Source organism: Struthio camelus, chromosome 5, assembly GCF_040807025.1.
Source record: "Struthio camelus isolate bStrCam1 chromosome 5, bStrCam1.hap1, whole genome shotgun sequence".
Taxonomy (NCBI): Eukaryota; Metazoa; Chordata; class Aves; order Struthioniformes; family Struthionidae; genus Struthio; species Struthio camelus.
This window is the reverse complement of record NC_090946.1, coordinates 36,571,423-36,595,177: the sequence shown is the minus strand read 5'-3', so window position 1 is coordinate 36,595,177 and position 23,755 is coordinate 36,571,423. Positions and strand designations below refer to the sequence as shown.

Genomic DNA, 23,755 nt, shown 5'->3' with positions numbered 1-23,755 from the left:
TATGAATTAATTTTTCATTAGTGTTGAGAAAAGTGGGAAAAAGGAAGTAATTCTTAATCCTTCATATATTTCAGGTGAACTTATTTGCAGCTGCTGAAGTGTTCAGTTCCAGGGCCGCTGTTCTTTAGCGTGGTAAGCTTTGAGAGTTGCTGTTGTAGCAGCTTTTCATAAAATAGAAGCTAAAGCTTTGTCTGTAGGACAGATCCTTGGTGGATATAATTGGCTCCTGTTTCTCTGAAATCATTAGGAAGTTATGAGTATATAAACTGAGTTTTAGGACTGTTTCCTTGGCTAGCAAGCATAAATTGTCAGGCATTTTCAATTCTTTTACTCAGAAGATCTGGGATCTGGAGAAAATCAGTATTCTGTGGTATGTTATTACTTGATTTGGCATGCTTTGGGGGTTTACAGCTTCCTTTCAGCATCTGTTGCAGGTCTCACTGTACTCAAGGAATTTGTGTCAGGTAGGTTGTTGATGTGTCTTGGCATGGCAAGAGCTAGCAAAAAGAATGAATGTCTAACTGAGTACTACCTTGTATCTTCATGAAACTGTCAGAGATATCCTTACAAGGCTTTTCAAAAGCATTTCGGTAGAACTGGACCCTTCCATTGGCAGTCTGGTCTTTGGCAACTCATGCTTGGTCCTGTACTTAAAATGTATTTGCTCATCTTGATTACACTTGTGTTTGCTGATGTTTGTGTAAACTTCTCACATATCCCAATGTCTCATGTAGACTGAAACAGTGGAATTCAGTGACACTTTAAAATATGTTTTTTTCAGTATTTGTGTATTTCTAACTTTAGAGTTAGCTTTATTAGCAGTAGAGGGATTTTCACCTTTTTTTCCCCCTAGTATACCAGAAAGCTGTTAGAATTAGCTTAAAAGTTGCATTGATTTAAAACAAATATTTAATTTATTTCATAACAAATTGATTGGAGCTGAACAGCCCCTGAACTGTTATGAATTCAGTAAACAAACTGAAGACACAATGAGTTCAGCTATCAAGCTTTTGTCATTCATCAGCAGGCTAATCTGAGTCATCATTTCTCACATAGTAATAATTGCTCTCCTTCATCCTTTGTTTTGCCTTTATTGTTTTTCCATTTTGTTTTTTGTAAACCAATCTCATCCAGAGAAATGCTTAGCTTTTTGTGTTGAAAACATGCCTTAGAGCAAGCCATAAGCAATGCTGTAGCATAGCATATAGTGCCTTGCTTGGCAACCTGCTGCCTGATAGATTCTTATCAGAGCTATTCACTTGCTGGCTTGCAGTATGTGATGAAAGTACTGCCTGTTGAGCATGAAGGAATGAGTTTATTCTTCAGAGAAGCTTCACTGAAGCTTTGCTCACAAAGGGCTTCTCTGTTGAGGTGCAAAGACAAAAAAAAAAACAAAAAAAAACAAAAAAAACAAAAACCAAGACTATCATACTTCTCCCACAAAATTAATAGCTTATGCCTTAAAAAAGAGTGCCTATCCTTACTGAATTTGTTAACCTGAGAAGAAAATTAGATTTTCTTATTACTATTTGTTCAGTGCTCATCATTTAAAAAAGGAACACTGCAAGATGGTAGTGAGGTTGAACCATGATTTCGGTTATATCTTTCTTCACTAAGAAAGAAAATTATGCCATCTAAACCTGTCACACGTGCATGTGCACATGCACTCATATTTCAACTCTCATAAAGTAGTAGAAGGACACGCCTTTGTGTGCTGCCCTATCCCACTCCTGTACTAATTTATTTACCATAACTGCCCCTGTTGGCACAGCTTGAGCCAGGGTGGTGAGGGTGTTTGGGGTAGTGTGGCTATCCTTATAGAAAGGATGCCCTAATCAGTGTGGAATGGATCTACTGCCAGTGCAATGGTGATTTGGGGAAGGAGGAAGGATGCTAATGTAACTACCCATTATTAATCATCTACCTGGAAGAGATGCTCTCTTTTTCAACCATGTTTCTTCATTTTATCTTCATGAGTCTTTCCAGGCCTTCAATCATTTTTCATACCCATCTCTTGACTTCTATTGATTTTTATATTTTCCTTTGACATTTCAAGTGACATGACATTACTGTAACGTAACTAATCTTTAGTCACATATTTTAACATAACCTCTTCTTTACTGCTTTTTCTTGCATCCTTAATGTTGTCATTCACAGTCAAATGAGACGTTTTCTTCCTTATGGATTTCACTGAGGTCAGATATCATTGGCATTTTAGGTAAATGTCAAGTAGCAACAGACTCTGGTAGACTGTATTATAATTGAAGGTAATAGAGCCAAAATTAGCCTCTTACGCAACCTGGAAAATATAAGGAGCTTTGTTCCAACCAATGCAGTCTTTATTGTGGTTGCTTACCCTCAGTCACTGCTGCAATTACCCTGTAATTAAGTGCAAAATTTTAATCTTTAGTTCTATATTTTCTTTTTCTCCTTGTCAGTAGAACTGAAGGATTCTTTTGGATGGTGCTAGGCTGTAATCTGCTGAAAGTAGTATCATTTTTCTGGTGCGCTGTACAGCCAGAGAAAGTTATGACTGTATTGGAAAATCCTGTTCTACTTTTGACCGCTTATTCCAGAAAGAAACGTGTTACTGGTGGGGCTAGAGTGAACTCCTCTAGTAAAATGCTCTCTAGGTTTAGTAATTATATGGCCTATCAAACTAATATATAAACCTGATAAATGTGTACAGACTTATCTCTGTAATATCACTGAGAATCATAGAAGTATTATTGTTTCCACTTTGCAGTTGAGGACCAGACCCCAGAGTACATGTTAAAGATGTTGAAAAATCATAGGTAGGAAATAAGTTTTTCTGAGATCAAATCCAGCATCTTAACTGGAAGACTTTCTTAGGGTAGGCACTGGGTGCTGTTCTCCCCTCCACCTATCTTTCCTCCTCCCCAATTTTTTCATCTTAAATTGCAGTATTCTTGCTGTGTTTGTGTTGAGAATAGCTTTTATACTAGACAAATAATTTTGGCCAAGAGGTGCAGTTTATCATTAAGATTTGATGAGGAAGCTGCAGTAGTCCTTTTTGATGTTAGCATTAATAAATCATGAATTTGGCATCAAATTCAGCTTTAGAACTGTAATTTTTACTGGAGTGATATAATTGTTTAAAAAATCAAAGCTCTTAATTTGTGTTATGATTCTCTGAAAGAAAGACTCTTTGTCTTACAAAAGAAGCTTTTTTTTTTTAATAAGTGTAGACTTGCTCCTCTGTACTTGTTCAATCCAGAAATAAACTGGCATGTTGTTAACTTCTTGTGTAGCATACAAGGATAATTCTGGTCCTTGACTACAAGATTTCTCAATTCCAGTGAGATCAATGGAATTATTATTGAAGAATATAGCATCACTTATTTAAATTTAGTTTGAATTGTTGAACTTTGTAGTGAAACCAAAAATCTTTCCCTATAACCATTTCAGTTTAGTGCTGCTGAAGTGATGATATCTTGTTATGCATGCACTCACAACAACCCCTCACCCCAAACTGTTATTCGTTTTTTAGAAAAATAACCTTTTCTTTTGCACACTATCTTCTTGTTAATCCTTCTGATTCAGTGTATTGAGGAAATGTGAGTGCACAGCTGGTTCTTCCCCCCCACAAATCCATGTTTATAGCTTTGGAGTTCTTTGGTTAATTGTCAGAATACAGGCAACCTACGCCTACACGTGTATATGCAGTACACGTACTGTCATGATTACCTTTTGACAGATATGTGTACGTTCTCACTTTAGAAAGACATTTCAGTTCATTTCATGAAGACAGGGTTCATTCAGATCATTAAATCCTACGCACTTCTAGTTAATAAAACAGAAAATCTGCCTGCGCAATGTTGAATTTTCCCTGTGACTCAGAACTCTGCCTTCCCCCAGCTTGTTGAGTCATCCAGCAGATTGTTTTTTTTTTAATATCAGATTTATTTGGATAGTCTTGAATATATTAAGTACAAGGTATATATGGGAGGTGGATGGTACTTGTCTGCAGAATGCTTTATTTTGAAGGCTGTGTCAGGATAGTGTTCCTAGCACCTAAGTAAAGTTGCATAGTAATTATGTAATTATTTGTGCAAATACTAAAGCAAAATGTTACTTGTGATAGGTTTCAGTGACTTCCCTGTGCCTGGTTGCGTGAGCAAACATGGCTCCTGGGAGGACACCTGTACTCTGCCCCATATAAGCTCTGTGTGTGGTGGTGGGGTTTTTTTTTTTGTTTGTTTGGTTTTTTTGGTATGGATTTGCTTCTACCCACTCCTTACCTGGGTGTTATTACATTGTTATTCACAGTACTGAGATAGTCTAGAAAAATTGGATGCATTGATCAATTATTTTGAGACTTCTTTCTCAGAGTCCTTTCAGCAGGTCTATGTCACATATTTTAAAGGTTCCCCTTTCATCTCTTTGGGTCGTTAGTAACATTAAGAAGCCTTGCCTGGTGGTCTGCCTCCAGATGTAAGCAGTACTCTGAGGAAAAAGGTAAGTCATCTTTAGGCTGTTAAGTATCAAAATAATGGAAATCAGAGGATAGTTTTTCTCATCCTTATTTAATTACTAGTCGGTGCCTCTGCACAGTTTGGACTGATTTCAGTTGTTGTTATGGCCCACAGTAATGCTTGGGAGAGAGGTATTTTGAGGTACAATGTATAAACTGAACAGATAGCACTTTGTTTTGCTCTAATTTTCCCTGGATTTTCTCTTAATGAAAAAGAACATCAAATAACATACAGCTTTTGGGGTGTTTTTGTTCCTTTTTCCACTGCTGCAGTTTTGTTTTTTTCTGGCCTCTCTTTTCATTTTGTTATGTAATATACAATAGTTTAAAAAAAAAAAAAAGCAGGAACATAAGAAGAAAAGGAAAAAACAATAGGCCAGGAATTGGTATGTTTTGCAATGAAAGAGTAAAACAGTCAGCATAGTTTTGCAATAAGCTTATTTTTTTAATATTTAAAAAGCTTAGATTTCAAATGCTCAATATCATAGTTGTTGCGTTTTTAAATAGCACTGTTTGGTTCTCTTTCAGAACAGAACTGAGTTCCCATAAATACTTTATCGCTTCAAAAATCATGTTTCTGAATGTAATGGAGTAATGTTTTAACCTCATAAGAGGTACAAATAAAAATGGACGTATTGGGGTTTACTACAGTTCACTGAGGGATCTCTCCTGGTAAATACTGTGCAAAAAGAGACCCCCTGCTACTATATGATGCTATTTAAATGCTTTTTATTCTTGTGCTTTTTTTCCTGTTAAAATACAGAAGCATGTTGTAAACTTGCAGCCGTTTTTTGACTTTTAAATGTAATATACTTCAAGAGCAATAGGTGGCACTATAATGGTGTGATTGAGCAAGAGCTCCAGCTGTTGCTGCAATACAGTTAGGTTGCCATGTGAGACCACGCGAAAGGGGTAGTAGGCCCTTTGGGTGGATAACGGTGTGAAAGTTGAAAGTACCATATACATTTCCGTATTTCTGTTAACATTGAATTGAAAACATTTAAAATCACATAAGTAAGCTGAAAGGCCAAATCAATAGAAACATATTAAAAGATGACTAATTAAAATTGAGACGAATACAACATTTTCAGTTTTTCTTTGGATTAATTTCTTATGACCTGTGTGATCTGGAGCTGCCTCTGTTCATCTTATAAACACTTATTCCTAGTTTTTTTCCCTTGTAGAGTTTTCTTTGCCAAAGTAGCTATGGAAAACACTGCCAAAAAAAAAAAAAAGTTTGGCGGATTTTTCTAAAACGGTCACAGATTTTATCCACAAATTCGCCTTCCCCTGGAAACATACTAAGATGTGCTTTTTGAGGTGCTTACTCAATTGATTCCATGATTTTTTTTTTTTGATGGAAATTCCCTTGCTAAGTATATAGATGCCTAGAGAAGGCTGCAGCTGCTGCCACTAGGACTTTAAGCTAGTGGCCCAAATCGTTGCCATCTGTGAAACTGGCTGCAAGATGTGGCCTCTAGTCACAGGGAAAGAAGAAAAAAAAAAAGCTCAGAAGTATGAGCAGCACTGGCAAATTAATAAATTTACTGGACTGCTGAAAGCATGGGATACCTGCATTTTAATCATGGCTGTTGCTTTGATTTCTGCCTGGTTAATCCTTGTTTTTGTCTGCCTTCTCCCATATGTGAAAAAGATGCTATTTTCTTTGTATGCATCTGTAATGCAGAATGGTTTTCATTATATTATGTGTTTGAATGCATATATGCATGTAGATCTGTGTGCCCACTTGGTTATAGGAACATAGGTATATCTACTTTAAAAAAAAAAAAAAAAAAAAAAAGGTACTTGCACTTAATCAGAGTGCATGAATGGCTGCCTAAAAGGCTTCAAGTCTCACTGTAGTGAGAAAATGGTACCCAAAAAGAATTCGTGCCTTGGTAAGGAAACTGGTACACAAGTCCATGTTCCACTTCTGTGGATTATGACTAGAGCAGAGTTAGCTTTTTTCTTGTTTTTCTGTAAATAATAGCAGTAACATCAGTATTGAATTGCATTAAAAATGAAGCTAAATATTGAAGTTAACTTAAAATTATGAATTTGAGAAGTCTTTGAAAGTAGTAAATCCTGATGTATTCTGGTCTTATGGTGAGATGAATGTCACCAGTAAGGTTACAGACCTATTGTTTTAAATTCTTAGCATATATTTCTGGATGAGTTAAGATTGGTTTAAAATTTAAAGCCATTTTCTCTGTTCATGAGCTTTAGAATTGAGCAGAAATCATGTGAGCTCAAAAAGCAGAGTGTGTGTGTGTGCGTGTATGGTGTGTGTATGGGAAATAATAAAGGCAAAGAAAGGTCTTTAGTGGCTTGTAGTAATTTAAAGAGGTGCATGTTGGAACTTGGGGAGGGAGGCAAGAAATGCAGATTTTAGAAAAATATATAACTGAAATCAGGTTTTGAGCTTTATCTGAACGCATTTTCATGTCTTCACTCCTCCATCTCAACAAAAGCATGTTGTTATTTTCTAGGAGCAGTTTCTTCACTTTCTCCAGTCATTTTTTCAACTGTATAAACAGTAAGGAGGATGCAGTGACACTGACAGTTTTTCTGAGTGCTTCTGCAATCTGTGTGGGAAGATTTTGTCTTACTGTATTTTATTTTTTGCTGAAACGGGAAGAGAGTTCTTTCTGTGTATGGCTAGGAGAAAAGAAGGGAATAAGACAAGAAAGGTTCCCATAAGTCTTTAAACTTCTTATTCTTCCTTTTCTTTGATTCTTCTATTCTCAGTTGTTTCTTCTGATTCAGAAGAATTTTTGTATCTTAACAGGTTTTTTCATTTATTTTAGCTACAAGCAATTTCAAGTCAAATCCCAAAGTACTCCCTAGTCTTCTCTTCCATTTGAACACTATCCCTTTTACACAGTGAACTTCATTTCCCTAAGTATTTTTCCTGGATGAGGTAATTTTTCTTCTTAAGAAAACCTTATGCTCTCTTTAGGCTACCCTGGGAACTGATAAAACAATGTTCTTGCTTACAATAGTCATGTTTCCCCATATGGGAGAAGCTGACAATTTGCAAGGAAAGGTTTACTTTTTCCTACCAGTTTTTTTTCTTTTAAGAATATAAATGAGGTCTTTGCTACTACAGGAATTCTCTCAGTTTCCGTATGATCACTGTTTGCGACACGAGAGGAAATTCAAAGTGTTTGAATTCCACATTCTCATTTTGGTTTCAGTGAATAATTTTTTCCAATTTTTGACTTGGAAAAGTTTTTTTGCTGATCACTGTTGTGGTAGTGATAGAAATTATCGTGTATCTGCCTGTCTTATTTTACACAAGTTGCTAGTGGGCTTATTCTGATAAAAGTCTCTCAGAACCTCTCACAAGAGTATGCAAACAGCCTTGGAGATTCATGTGTGTTTTGGAGAGCATCTGTGTTATGAGAGCAGGGCACACATAGCCTTGAAGTTCCCGTGTGCACGTACACGTGCACGTCTGTGGGTTACGTGTGTGCACCTCCATATCACTCAGATGGGCTTTGTGAATCCTCTTCCAACAGAGAGTGGGAGGTTTTAGGGTGAACGTGTGAAAGGTGCCAGGGGAATCCAGGAGCTGCTCTGCGTATAATGGGCTCACTGAGTGTTTGTGTCATTTTCCTATTGTGATCGGACTGTGAACCTAGTCCTTACTCTTTCATCTGCTGTTCCAGCTGGGTCTCTTGGCTACTTTTTCTGTCTGAGGATAACGTAACACCACAGTTCATGTTTTGATTGCCGGTTTTGCCCTTGTGTTGAGTCTGCGTGCACTGTTTTTCCCTAATCCTTGTATTTTTAAATAATTTCTCTTTTCTCCTTGAGAATTTTGATATATGACTAGTTGTCTGTCTTTGTAATGCTGATTCTGTTTATTAGGGTTTTAACTGCTAGTAAGAAATTACTTTGTCTCTCACTACTTTTCCCTTCTGTTTCTCAAATGATTTTTATTCTCCTGACTTAGAGTAAGGGTAAAAAATAAACATCTATGGATGGATCTTAACTGAAGATTATTCAAAATTCCTTGGTGTCACGTTTTTCATGTTTCTTCTTAGCTAGCTCATCATATTACAACAGGCAAATAATTTGCAAATCATTCTGCATGCAGCCATTTCTCATTTAAACCACTTCTGATTCCCTGGAAAGGGCTTCAGAAGTGAAACTGTGACTATAGCTGGTGCTTTCTTTTTGCTCTAAACTCAGTCTTTCACATCTGGCTCAAGTTCAAGTAATGAGACTTAAATTATATTTGCTTCCTCTCCTTTAGATTAATCTTTCTACTTTTTCACATTTTCTCCTTGAGCTGGAGAAGAACCTTTATCTTTCTCCCTTTGGGAGAGAGTTTTCTTCTTTTCATTTATTTCATCTGATTATTTGTCCTCAGCCGGTTTTCCGTTGTGCAGGAAGTTCTACCTGTAATAAAAAAGACTATTTAGTTTTGCTCTAGAATAAGTTTTCAAATATTTGTGAACTGAAAATAATGGAAAAAATGTGAACTGAAAAACATGAAAAGAATCTGGAAAAACTTTTCACCTCAATGTTAAATTCAGAAAGAAGTGATATATTTGGAAAAAGAGTTTGGAATGACATTTTCCATGTTGAATGGGAATGACATTTTCCATGTTGAATGTACAATTGGTTGAACGTTTTCCAAATTTGCATGTTTCTCACACAAGTAGCTTTGAGTTTATGGAAACCATATTCTTACAAATACTTTCTTCTGACAACAGGTCAACTGTTGTGTAGAATAAAAAGTTTGATGTGTGATATCACTATGTTTGTAATCAGCCATGTATTGATAATTCCAGATTTGACCCTTTGTCAGAGAACTCCTTATGGGATATAGGAAGGCAGCTGTGGGAGGAATGATGGTAGGATGGTGGTTCATGTGAGTGAGAGTAAAAGCCAGGACAATTTTGAATATAAAGAGTATTTTTTGTTTTTGATATACTTTTGCACTGAAGAAAATCCCTTTTCTGGAAAGGGAAGATGAGAGAACCCAATTTAGTTCTCTACTTTTGGGTAAAGTCAAGCATTAGAAATGTTTGCCAAGTCTTGCATGGCTATTATGGGAGAAAAGTGTTCTGAGCCCTTTTGAAGTCTCCCTTTTAGCAAGTTCTCTTTTTACTTTCAAAGAAAAGCTTGACTTGTTCCTTGAGTATATTTCTATAACTATAATAATCTTTATAATGTAGCAGTCCTCTTACAAATAAATTTTCCTGGTTTTGGAGCATGTGGATATTTATTGAAATGTGCAAACTACCAATGGGCTGCTCAGAATATCTACTCATGGATGAAAATTGATATATTTGAGGCCTGACATCTGTTGCAATTGGATATTTACAGTCTGTGTTCCCTTAATAGCCCTCAAGAGATAATGGAGAAGACTGCTTTTTCCTTTGTGTGTAGGGGTGTCTGTACATAGGTGGTATGTTACAAATACATTATTGTTGTTAGTAGTCCTTGTTTTGTCGTTTTCCAAGTGCTTCAGCCATTAAAATATAACGAATAGTAAATTAATAGTTATATATTTTAGTCTCAGAATTTATTTCTTGCACTTAGCAATAGCTGATACCCATTCTGTACTAAACTGTATCCGTTCTTTCCCTGAAAAGGCAGAGCTTCAGAGGTGTGATGTGTATATGACTGAACTTCAGGATGCAAGAAATAATGTTATTTTCAGAACCAATTGGAGATGCCAGTCATCCTCAAGGCCAAATCTTATACACATTTGCTGTTGGAAGCAATTCAGTCAGTAGCTCTGCATGTTATGTTCAGTAGCTTTTAGTCCCTATTTTTGTCTTATTAACCATGCAGCGTATGCTACTATAAGCCCTGCCTCAGCAATGGTAACAAAAAGCAGAATCTGAAAACATTAAAAAAAAAAAAAAAGCAACAAGTACTGAAGTGCAACTCTAAACACTCGTGCTCGATAAAACAACGTACAAATTAACAGCTAAATGTCAAATGCACTTGTTGAGATGTGCTGCAATCAGATGTCAGTTTGTATAGATCATCATTTGATATTTAGCTTCAAGAGAATCTAATCAGTGAGGACCAGATAAATATGAAGGTTGTTCAGAGTGAATACTATTGGCAGTTTTTATTGAGTTAAAGTTGAACCCACAACCCTTTTGTTGAAATGTGGACGAGACCTTTTAAGAACATAATACACTTTCCTCATGGTTTTGAGCATTTTCTTTTTCTTGTATGTCCTGCAAAACAGGTGGGTGAGTGACCACAACAAACGTGTTTAGGGAGAGACTGGTTAGGATTGTGAAATGGGCTTTCATTATGCTTGCTTTTCCCCTTTTCATGGTCTCGTTCTCAAAGGTGAGGTTATGCTCTTCCCCTGACAACAAAAAAATAGTTGCAATTAAAAAGTGAAAGGATATTTTTGGATCTAATGCAGAAATTCAGTTCTTGGCTCTATGCCTCTTTCTGCTCTTTACTCTTCCACAACTATTCCTTATTACATCTTATGAACAGAGTCTGTATTTTTATGCCAAGTGTCAGAAATGCTTCAGAAATGTATAACACTTTTTTTATCAGTTGCTTGACACTGAAACGTATTTTCAAAGGAGTCTGCTAAGCTCCCTTCCTGATACAGTTTGCATGTTAAAAAGAATGTGTTAGTTGTCACATTAATATGTGCAAACAGGTACTTAAGGACACAGATGACCTCCTGCAATGCAGTTCAGCGTTTGCCTAAAAATATGCATCTTGTTGTCTGCCAGGTAGTTTATCCTTATACTTGAGAATTGTCTGTAGGCATTTTGATGTTATGGGCCCTACACACATTAAGCTAAAGATCATTGCGTATGCTTGATATATGAATGTGTAATAATGGTTTCCTTCAAGGGAAAATACTTCTCAAGATATTAAAAACATCTTAGTGTTTTTCATTTCCATTTATACGGTTCAGATGAAAAATCTGAGTTTGAAGTTTGTAATAATTCATGGAATTGCTGAAGGTTGCACAACAAGAATTCAAAATCTTGATTGGAATTTCAGTGCTGATGTTGTCTGTATATATTAGATGGAGAAATGGAAAACGCCCTGTCTCTAGAGTGTTTTGAGTTCAACCTACACCTTTGGGACAAGATCTCCTCCTCTATTCTGTGCTGTGGTGGCTGAGTTTTGGTGGCTCTCTAGTGCAGGGGAGCCAATTTTGTTTATTTGATGCCACGACCTGTAAGGCAGGGCATTGACCTCTACAAAGCCAGAATGTGTCACATTCTAGCTTAGTAAATGTACTTTTCTTATCAAAAAAACAGAATGCCACTGCTGTGTGATTTTGTTTGTGAAATTTACAATACACAATTGTTCACCATGTTTTATTTGCAGCATAGAATTAAATTTTTAAAATGCAAAAAGCCTTGCACAGTACACTTACTGTCTGATAAAATGTATAAATGTAATCTCAGTTCTCAGTGACTTCGGTATTTGTATGTTAGGATAATCTTTTATGTTGAATCCTGTAATAAAAGGTCCAATAATAATCACTTACGAAGGTAAGCCCTTCTGATGGTGGGTCTTGCCTTCTACAAGCTAAACTTCACTGATTTCATACCTCCAAAATGATTATTTAGAAGCATAAAACACAGTAACGCGTTGATTGAGATTTAGATGTAGGAAACAGTATGTGAGGGGGGATTAAATAATTATTTGTTACGAAGGCAGTTAGTGTTCATTTTTAATGCTGCTTACTCTGAAACAGGACTTTAAAACCACTTTTTAATTTATGATACAAATAATAACATTTATATTTATTCATATGTTGTCTTCTGACATCTATTCATGCAAGGAGGCACAACATGCTAACTACATATTTTATAAAGTAGATTCTCTGAACTACGACACTGAAAGCAAGGGAATTCTGTAGCTGAATGTATGTCTTGCTACGTATAACTCCAGAGTGGTGGCGTGAATGTTATTCTAGCATATGCAAGGGACAGGTAGTAATGTGACTACAAGACACTGTACACTTCATCTTTGTCAAAATTTCATGTTGATTTAGTGCAAGTAGTGTAAAATCGAAGTCTAAACAGACTTTTTAAGCTTATAGTTCTGTAGTTATCTTCATAGTCGATCTCTTTTTTCTTGTATGCAGTACTTGTAAATTTTTTGCCTCAGTGATGAAGAACCATTTCAAAAACAGGTTTTTTTTATAGTCACCATGATGTGAACTTGAGCACAGAAATGGGACAGTGTTGCAGGCAGTGCAGAAGCTGAGTTACTAAAACACTGAAGGGGAGGATGACTGAGAGGGAAGCATATGGGAAGGAAAAGCAGTTGTATGTGTAGGCACAGCTGGAGGGCTTGGGGCAGGGCGTAAGGGCAGCTAGGTAATGAGAGCTGAAAGACAAAGGAGGCAGGTTTTTAAATAGGAGGTCAGGGAAGCCATGGATAAAGGCAGAAATTTGGACAAAAAGTACAGATCTTGTGAGGATCCTAACTATAGGGTATAAACACAGCAACGTGAAAGGCTCTCCCCCTCCCCACTGCCAAAGGGGAAACAAGGACAGAAAAAAAAAAATACATCTCTAATTCCTGGTCAGAAGGAAACTACAGTCTTCAAATACCATGAAGTTAAAATCAAAATGAATAGTGGGAAGAGCAGTCCCAGCACATGGCTTCTTCAGTACTTAACAATTTAGTAGCAGTTGAGATTTATAACTCCAGAAGAGTGAGGCCAGTCAGCCTCGGAGCGTAAATTGCATGCTCTTTTTTAACCATAGCTCTCTGTATTAGCTCCTTGATGCTGGCAATTTAGGCCATGTCACATTTTCTATGCGTGCGTAGAAAGCCCCTCTGAATTCTCAATTACAACAATGTATTTCAGAAGCAGCTGCCAGCTCTGCAGTGATTTGCTAATAGCTTTAACTCAGGCAGGGGCGGTCTCTGGGAATTCATTATCACACTGTATTCTTTGTACAAAAGTAAGTAAGAAAATCAATTATCTCAGTTAAGATAAGGGAATGAACCTTGAGCCTGGATGAAGTCTTAATGTTTGAAGATAAACTTTGACTCACGTACCAAAATAATGGAGATCTCTAAATCCATGTAAAAAAGGAGACCTTCCTCAGCTGATATTGTAGTTGAACTGGCCGTAGATATGCAGTGGAGTACTGTTTGCTTCAGCATGTGACTTCTGAACAAAATACAGCGCCTATGGGAAATTAGGCCTTATTCAAAGCCAGTTGAAGTCAATGAGAAAACACCCATCCAAGTGAATGGGAAAATTCTTATTTTTCTCAGATATGAGACTTTATTTCCTTAAAATAAACAGTTTAGGCAGTTCATTCATTATTAAATAAAATGCACTTAAATGTTTATTTTGTTTAAAAGTAAGTCAATTCAACATTAGGAAGATAAACTATAGTGACAGCCGTAGAGACAAAACTCTTCCAGTTGCCCATTGGCCCAGCGCCAACCGAGAGACAGAAGCAGACAACACACAATTCTGCCAATGCGTATGCAGACTAAAGGATTTAATTTAACCACTCATGAGGGAGGTGTTCTACTAGAATGATCTTCTTTCTCCAGAACAGCTATTAGAAAGCTCTGGGGGGAAGGAGACCATCAAGCAGAAATTGATGGCATCATGAAGAAGGCTGCAATGGCAAGCACGAAAAGCTTGCGCGTAATAGAAGAACAATCTTGGTACTTCCGTAGTACCTCTCTGCTTAGAATCTTAGAGCACTTTATGAACTTTAAGTGAGCTTAAATGTAATTTTGGCAAATGTTCTCTGCAATAAACTAATTCAACAGAATGTGCAATAGAAAAGGAAACAAAGGGAGTGTGACCCAGGGACTGCTTTTGTAAATTAGAACGAAAGCTTGTATGTAGTTAGCATTAGTTGCTCTTCTCAACTGGTGGGGACTTCTACTATACTTTACAGTTTTTCTAGATTATTAATATTTGAATAGGAGTAGCACAGTGGAATCTTGGATCTGTTTTTCTCTTGGAAAATTCAGTGAAGATGTATATTCCTGCTCTCCTGCAGGCTCTCATGCCCCTTAAATTTTTTATTTTTAAATATCAGGTTATTTCAGTAATTTCATTTAAAGTACAATTCTACGAATGTTTACCTAAGGAGTTATCATTCTAGATTGAGAATATCAGCAAGTGACTGGTTCGAACCTCATAAACTGTATTTGCCAAACGGTGAGACTAATAGTTGCAATCTGACTATGCCGTGCATTGATGAAGTAGGTAGAACTGGTTTCTGCTGTGATTTGTTTCTCATCCAAATAGCAGAGCAGTAGCACAAAGTACAGGAGCACAAGGTTATGGGCAGTATTAGCGTCAATACAGTAACAGCACATCAACTGTTTGTGGAAGCTGATGTTTCTGGCATGTCTAAAGCTAACAGGATCAAAAGAAAGATAGTAACACAAGGTGCATTACCTTTTTCTAGAAGCTTAATTTTATGCTGTACTCACATCACCCCCCTCAGTTTTCTTTCATACGAGGAGCTTGTTTATGTTAGTTTGATAAATTGTGAGAAAGCTTTCCAGTAGTTTTTTAATGTTCTAAAGCCTAAAGTCTCAAATCCAATTAGTTGAGCTCGCAATTACTACTAATTCACTGGCACGCATCAGCATATGCATATTGGTATTTTTTGTTGGTTGGATGGATTGTCTGGTATCAGACAGATGAGCTAGTGCTCCTTGCAAGCCTAACCTTATGTCCTTACAAGATAAATGGGATGAGCCACATACTGCTACTTTTTAACATATTTTTCAAATAACTTGAAATACCTCCTTCTGACTCTAATACCTATGAAAAGGAGAACATAAGTAGTGGAGGAAACCAGGTAAAAAATGATATAGAGAGGGTTACAGCAGCATTGTGTTACATTCTGTGATACATTCCTAACTTACTTAGCTTTTACCTTGGAAATTGTACTATTAATTCACAGCAATTCTTCACACCTTGTGCATGTGCGTGCATGCACACACACCGTATTCTAGGTAATATTAAGAGGGTTACACTTCTTGACAAGTTAGCTTGGTTTGAAGGAATCTAAATTTCAGAGCTAACAGATCCTGAATGTTTCCATCTTCAACGAAACTTTTGTAGCTGTTTCTTCCCTTCCAGAGTTTTTGACCTTTTTTTTTCTGCTGTGTGATTAATGCTGTTCATTATCCTGACATTAAGGAAATCAAAATGCAAAGCCTGTTACAGAAAAACAGTGACAGTTTTGGTGTTAACAAAATATTAACTTTATTTTAGTTGGTCACAATCAATTACACTTAATTTCTAGTATATGCCCTTTAACCTATATAACACCTAGAATCAATCTGGATGTTACAAATTGAGAGCTGCTGCCTAAGATATGCTAATAGTGGTTATTTCAGAAAGGGGAATAGCAAAGAATATTTGTAGTGGCAGAGTGCTATGTAATTATGAAAAGATGAATATAATTTTGCTAATCACCTTTGTTTTAAGTTTTTTTTAAGCCATTCAAGGGAAGTATTTTTTATTATTTTTTGTAATGTCATTTAACTAAGGAATTTATGAATAGTGCTTTCAAATGCAGTACTGAAAATGCATACTTTGGCAAGCTCAGTGTATGAAGATGTGTAATATTATTTTGTTTGGTTTTTTGTTAAGAGTTGATTGGCATTTGGTACAAGTCTTAGTCTGGCCTTCATGATGCTCCACTGCAGAGAGGTGAATGCCATCACCTTCCACAATGACTGAGCAGTTTTCACATGTGCAGAATGGTTAGATCTTGGTTTTTCAAGTAGATTGAATGGTTGGACAGTTGAAGGTAGATTTGCAACACAGCTGAAGCAGGCTAAGTTAGGAAGTGTTTCTCCTTTCTCTCTTCTGTGAGTACCACTGATTTTGGGGCGGAGAAAGTATAGTATATTCAGAAGGAACCTATTAGCACGATACAGATGAAACAAGATGCATTGAATAGCATCAAAGAAACTTGGCAACTTTTGCTCTCTCAAGTTACATGTTCTCACAGTCCTGCAGCTGGGAAATTTTTCCCGAAATTCCCTCGCAAGGAGGTTTCTGAGGTCCCCCAAAGTCTGGGAGCCCTGTGCACCAGATGGTTGCACTGAGAAAGCATCAATGTGTCTAACCTAACATGACTGCTTGCCTGCCCCCCTCATCTCAGTTAGCTTTTAACTTGCTACAGTGTTTAAAAGAAATAGTGATAAAAACCAAAAAGTATAAGTGTTTGTGAACAAGACTTGGGAATCAACAGTACTGTGAAATTATAAGCTGATGAATTGCCCGTGCTGCAATAGCATTAAAGCATTCCTTTGAACTCACAGCTGAGAATAAACTTTATCTCAGCAATAAGCACAGGCATGTGGGGGAAGGAAGGGATGAGGAGTGTGTGCGCATGTGATGCACATGTGTAAACATATTTGAAAAACAGTAATTTTGTGATAATGTAGTTCATATTTTCTTCCTTCCAGAGCATTAACTTTTTTGTTAGAAGGAACAAGAGTTTCAGTGGCATCCCAAGCTAAATTATTCACATTGTAAGGGCAAATTCACTTTTTAAAAACAAGTGATTATTTTTTCCCCTATATCAGTTTTTATTCTTGCTATGTGTCCTGTTTTTATATGTTCTGTTCTAGTCTTCGTGTTGGAATTTATTTCACGCAATTTTGCTGTCATAGATAAGAACGGCTTCACCCTGAGATCTGAAGAATATGTGGCCCAGTGGTGGATAATGGATATGGGCTTTAGCTTATAACGCTGATTTCCCTAACCTTAATGCTTTCTGAAAGCCCTGTTTTGCTGTATTTTTGAAGCGGGCAGCTTGCTGCGCTGATCCGTTAGCAAACGTTCCTGGATCAGGATGATGCTAGAGAGGCATGGCAGAGAGATAGGCAAGTGCTTGCTTCTTTTATTGAATAATAATAATTTTGAATGTGTGTGCTTGGTAAATAATAATAGTAAAAATGATTCAGATTAATCTTCTGCTAGGTTGATTCCTAAGCGTTTTTCAGAAACAACTTTTGCCTCTGGCACTGTGTAGTAAAACCATTATCCTACCATACAGTGCAGTAATGACAGAACACATGCTGCGTAATGTAAACTTGCAATCCAGTTCTGGGCAGACATTATTAGGCTGTCATCGTTTCAAGCAGTGACAGTGGAATAAACAAACAAACACTCCTCCCTCCCCCCCCCCCCCAACTACAATAAAAACTGAATTCATAGCTATCAAATGATTTTTGTGTTGTCTGAGGCTTTCCTTCCTTTAATAGATTCTTGCTTATTTAATTTTGTTTTCCTTATCTAAGAAAAGGCAATTCAATCCGGACCATAGATAATCTACTGAATAATGTGGCCTTACATTTCTGTTTGTTTGTTTTTTCCTTTTAAGAAGTTTGCTTGCTTTGGAAACTGGCCTTCTTGGTAACAGAGGAGAGGCTCTGGAAAATAGATGTTAGGAATGAAGCATGTTCCGTATTTACTGTGTGCACCTTTATCTGATCTTATAAAAAGGGGGTGAACCCTGGTTCCATTGGGTCCGTTTTAGATCGTAGCCTAGGACTGCATTCAAGAACTTAGTGACTGCGTATTTCTCAGCCTGTAGCACTTTTTTCCTTCCTGAGTGTTTGTGAGCATTATTATAATAATGGTACAGATGACTTTGTCAAAAGTCATTCCAGGTTGTGAAGAGGAGTATCTGGAGTTTCTGAGCACTCCCTTGGATAACCTGCTCTGCAGCTGCAAAGTTTCCCCAGCTTTCACTGAGCCAGCCGGGTGGTGACAGAGAAAGGTGTCATAAGGAGGGGGCTCTTGCAAAGTCTCAGCAGCAGGGAGAATTTATTTTATTTTTATATTTTTTAAGCTTCAGATTCCTTTTATTTTAAAAATCAATTATATATCCATATAAACAGAAAATAGTCTGTTGCTTGGTGTTTTTGTGTAATATTGTGCTGTGGTTTCATGTTAAGTGATCCGTTACAGAAAATGAAGGTGTCTCTCTGAGCTCATCTGTGCTCTGTGAAAATCGCAACAGTACAGGCTTTCTGTCAGCCTTGCCCTGCCGACAAGATGCTTGATAAGTACGTTGTGCTATGAAAATACATAAATCCATCAGTATGCTTGGCTTAACATACCTTAGAGTGCAGGCACAAGGTAAAATCTTAGATATATATAGTTGCTTGGTAATTTTATATTGTCCTTTAAATAGCCACTATGTGCACATCAGCCTTTCAGTTTCAGAGGGAGCTTTTTGTTGCAGCTTGAATACGAATAATGATGTGAATAATACAAAGGTCACTTCATTAGGTAAATAAAATTTCTCTAGCTGTCACGTGAAAGGTGCCTCTTTGGCCTGTTTTTTGAATGCTTGTGCTGAATTCTCTCCCCTACAGTATACTGTGTGCTTTTCCTACTCATATAAAGATGAATTGTGAGACCCACAGGGATTGTAGGGTAAAAACTGTATCCCAATTTCTTGAGAATGCATAGATGCAAAGGGCCTAGTTTGCTCATTATATGACTCATTGCTAGTGAAGGAGACTTAGATTTGGATTCTCATTAAGGCTTCCATGCCACTCATTTACAGTGCCTTTTTTTCCTTGCACATTTTTGAAGCAAGTATGCTGCTGTAAATCCAGTTTCTCTAACTAGCATGTGAAATGGAGTGAGGTGCTGCCAGGGCACTGCTTGAGGCTATGCTCTTTCATGGCACAGCACTGCGAACATTGTGCCAGTGCAGGGGTCTGCTGGACTGCACAGTTGTAGGTGCTTTACTCCAAACACTAGTCAGGCATGAAATCTTTCAAACCAAAGACAAAACATATTGGGAGGGGTGGAGAAGAACCAAACAAATTAGTACTGTCAAGAAAAGATTTGGTAGCCTGTAGGATTTATCTATAACTTTCAATAGTTTGCCCGGTAGCAGGGGTGGAGCAGACCTTTTTAAATGAGGCAATTCTCCATTTGTCAAGGAGACAGGAAAAAGATCCAATATTCTGCCATGAAACAGCTCAACTTCAACAGTGCTGGAAAGAAGGAAAATGTTTATTATAAAACGTTTACTGCTAAAAGAGTATTTAAGATTCTAAATATTCTGAAGAAATGGGTTAGGACAAAACCCTGTGATGAAATATTTGAAGTGATTGTGCCAATTTGGGGTGGAGGTAGGGAACGTGAGTGACCTAGATAAATCAGAAATCTTGCTAGATCATAAAATATGATCCAAGGGGGGTGACCCCTGAAGATTTCTATCATGTTGTGTCAAAACTAGGAGATTAATCATGATCATTGTGAGATTTTTCTCCTGTTAAGATCATACGTGAAAAATCACTTCTCTAGCCCTTCCTAAATTATTTCCTAAATCTAAAGTGACCAGTATTGCTGGTGCATATTGCATAATATTCTATGAACTGTAATTATGTAGTCTTCTATAATTTGTCTTTAAGAGAATAGTATTTTCTGCGTGCTATGTGAGAGAAGAGAGCTTAGGGAAGTGACGACCAGTACTAGGAGAGGTATTGTAACTGAGGCTCTCAAAGAATTATTTAGCAATTTGTTTCCATTCGGGGGAGATGTGACTTCTTTTTCTGTTTTTCTTAATTTGAAACAAGTTGTATGTGTGCAATTTGATGCCACAGTGGCTAATTTTTAGTGAGGCTGTTAAAATGGTAGTGGGCTTGTGGACCATTTTTAGCGAATATAACTGGTTTACCTTTCACTATAAATTAAAGTAGCCAAACAGCTCCCCTACTGCTTTTTCAGCTACTCTTTTGTGTTTTAGTGCATGTGAGGTTTCTACCCTGTCTCTCCCCTGATAGGATGTGATAGTGTGAACTGGTCATTCAGCATACGTGAAGAAACGGAAAACTTTGCTGGGGGAGAACAGGAATGAGCAACTGCATGGTGTTTGGCCAGGGGAAGAACCTCCTCTTATGACTAGTCACTGATGGAGTAGAACGTTTTGGTTAGAAAACTTGTATTAGGGATTTTCCTGCCTGCCTGCTCTTCAGTGGTGCTGAATATTGAAGCAGCTGTCTGCTTTGCCATGTTCTCAGAAAGCAGAGACCTCCATTAGGAAGACCTTCCACCCCAAATTAACGAGTAACTGCATTTAGAGCAGAAAATGAATGCCTCTGCCAATTCCAAGCCATGTTTATAGATGACACAGGTTCGTAACCAGCTCTTCTTAGGGCTTTTTCAATCAATACTTACTTTACTGAAAAAGTACGAGTTAATTTTTGTTAATTACAACTGAAATAATTTGTTATGCAAACATCTTGTTTTCAATATTTCCAACTTTTTTCAAATACATGATTTTACATTTCAAATTTTAATAAAAGTTATACTAGGAGACAGTTAAAATGGGTAGAGGGAAGAAGTAAAAATGAACTAGTTGAACTACTCTGTTTCTTTTTTCTAATTGGCTTTTTGGTTAATAGGACATCTGTACATTTTTCTCACAAATTAGGGTGGAAATTTTTTTTACCTTGAAGAATTTCAGCAGATAGAAAAATTATTTCTGACTTGTTCCTTATGACTGGAAGTGACCTGGTTGTTCAACTAATCAAGTTCCTTGTAAGAGCAGGATACGATTCCAAGTTTAAAAAAAAAAAAAAAAAAAAAAAAAAATCTCCGCTCCCCACAATTTTTGGTTGTAAAATAGAGGTTATATTAATATTGTCCATAGTGTTCCTGCTCACTGAGCTATTTTTGTGCTACTTGATAGAAAGGTAGTTACTACAATGACTTTAATTCCTTAAAGATGCTAACAGAATTGGGACTTAGTGTCTCAACTCAGGGAAGTGTGGAAAAAAAAAAAAAAAAAAAACTTCACACAACCAGAACCCCAATGGAAATGCACATGCTCCAACTTCAGACAGCACAACGGTAGTTAGCAGAGATAATTGACAGAAGAAAGATGTTCTTAGACTGTTTTATGCTGACCAGTGATTTTTACTCAAATATACTTACTTTTACTATTCATTTAAAGGTACATGCTTATGAATGTTTCTTCATTATTATGGTCTGAATTAGACTCATCATGTTCGAGTCCCTCTGTCAAGAGGGTTACTTGAACTTCCTCTGACCTTTTGGCTTTGTAATTTATTTGAAGAACAAAAATGATTTTTCTCTTTTACCAGCAAGAGCTTATCATATCTTGGTCTTTAATGCTTCTATAATAATTTTCAGATAAATATAGCAATAATTTTGTTTCATGCATTGCATTCTAAAATAGGTAGATGAGATTAAAAGCATCCTAGAAAGTGTATGTGCGTACTCTCTGTATATATGTTTTACAGCTAGAGTGTAAGTAGACTGTGAACTATAACTCATATAGACTTTCAATCATACAGACTATGAACTACTAATCTTTAATTTCACCTGTCATTGCACTGTAACAGACTATGTTGGTTATATACAGTTTCAAACTGTTGATCGGTTCTGGTTCATTATGGTTATAATCAATAAATGGAGTTGTGCTGAATTGGTTTTCTAAGCACTAATTCAAATTGTAAATAACTAATAGTCAACAAAGTTAAATGAAAAATTTAGTCTCTATAAAATATCTACTGGCACTTGTGGTTCTGATCCTTTTGCTAAAGATGCAGATTTTCCTAAACGTTTCAGGTGTTTGGCTTTTGTGTAAGCTGGAGAGCAAATATGATGGTATTAGTATGCATAAAGTGACAGAGAGAGAAAGGACAAACCAAATGGTGTTAAATTATTTCACATAAAGTTGTTGTTTGTGCTGTTGAAAAGTGCATCTCTGGATTATCTTTGGTCATAGTAATAAACTTCCATGTGATCTTTCACCTGAGGATCTTAACTTTGTAGATGTTAAATTAGTATGCTATATGATGCTGCTGTGAATCAGGTTTACTTCACAGAGAGTATAGTAGCATACACTGGGCAACCCTGATTTCAGAGGTGTATGCTTAAGGAAATGTGTATGTTCTGGGTAGAGATGAGAAACTGCTGTGAAAACCACTCTGTGATCTCTGTGATGGAGCACAGAATCCCGACTCTTCTTCTGGAGGCAAGAACCTACCTGCGGCAGTCAGGCTAAAGCGTGCTCTGTCTTAGTGACCGTTCTGGTGAAAGGAATGGGTGTACTCTGTGTTTCCTCTGAGCAAGAAGTAGCTTTCTTACATGTCTCCTGGAATGGAGTGGGGTGAATGAGACAAGGTGAGTTTAAAAGGAACTTGTAGGGAAGTTAACGTGAGCTCTTGAAAATGGCCCAGGAAGCCTGGAGCTGAGGAGAAAGGGGGATGGGTATTCTTATAGCATGTCTATGAGGTGGAAGTATGACAGGAATAATTCACATGGGTAGAGAAGAGCTCCGCTAGAGGAAATCTCTGGTTCAAAAGGCAAACCATGAGTGGAAAAGAGAGTCCATGCAAAACCTGACTAATGCTCCATAAAGTCAAGGAAATAGGAGCAGAAAAATTATTTGTAAATTCTGTGTTAAAACTTTTTTTCTCCACACACTGCTAAATAAAGAGTGATAAGAAGCTGAGACAAAACTGATCTGTGTAAGAGATCTTGCACCATCTGTCACGTCTCGCTAGTGCTCTGGGACGAGATGCATTTAAACCGAAAGATCAGCTCAAGGCTCAGGGTACAATGGGATTGTTGGAGATAATCCTAGCAGTGGCACTATGAGTCTCTGCACTCAGAAATGGATGGCAGAATATCCAGTGTGCTGAGCATCCTAGGTGAGGAACAGAGCTGGAGGTTAGCCAGACTCTTAGATTCTCAAGGGACCACGGATTGGAATTCAGCCTGAAAGTCTGCCCCCAAAAAAGGGCACATAACCAGATCTGTGAAAGCAACGTTGTCTGCCTTAAACCATTTTTGGTATTTTTCTTTCCGTTTCTGTGTAGGGAGATGGGAATAATACTCCTTGTTCTCCCTCTGGTCTAGCAGGAAAAGCTGGAGATAAACAAGGTTGAGAAATGGCTCAATTGTCTGTAATGAAACAAATGCTCTCAGTGGACACTTTCATTTTACAGCTATTACCCTTAGGACCCTCCTTATTCTCTGAACAAGCTTTTGCTGATGATTAAAGTCTTGGCTGATCATTATTTTCTCTGGTACTTTGGCAGGATTTATGACTTTGAAGTGGTCGTCATATGTGCTGCTAAACCACTTCACTCCTTTTCTCCCACCCTGACACCTCCCACAGCCAAAAAGGGCTGGCTGGGCTGGAGCTTTAATGAAACTGAAATCATAGCAACTTTGTCAGGGGGAAAAAATATTTCAGACCTGACTTAATACAGAGACAAGCTGCA

The 23,755-nt window shown here is 37.2% G+C and overlaps 1 protein-coding gene across 12 annotated transcripts in view; it reads left to right on the top strand.

The window, feature by feature from the left end:
• The window catches only part of LRRC4C (leucine rich repeat containing 4C), a 551,925-nt gene that overhangs the window by 130,022 nt on the left and 398,148 nt on the right, over nt 1-23,755 (top strand). The window contains exon 1 of one of the 12 annotated variants that reach the window (XM_068945544.1): nt 80-132. The exons of the other annotated variants lie outside the window; for them this stretch is intronic. The gene's annotated coding sequence lies outside the window, so the exon portion shown is untranslated. Of the gene's footprint in view, nt 1-79; nt 133-23,755 lie in introns of those variants that run through there. 12 annotated transcript variants of the gene reach the window in all.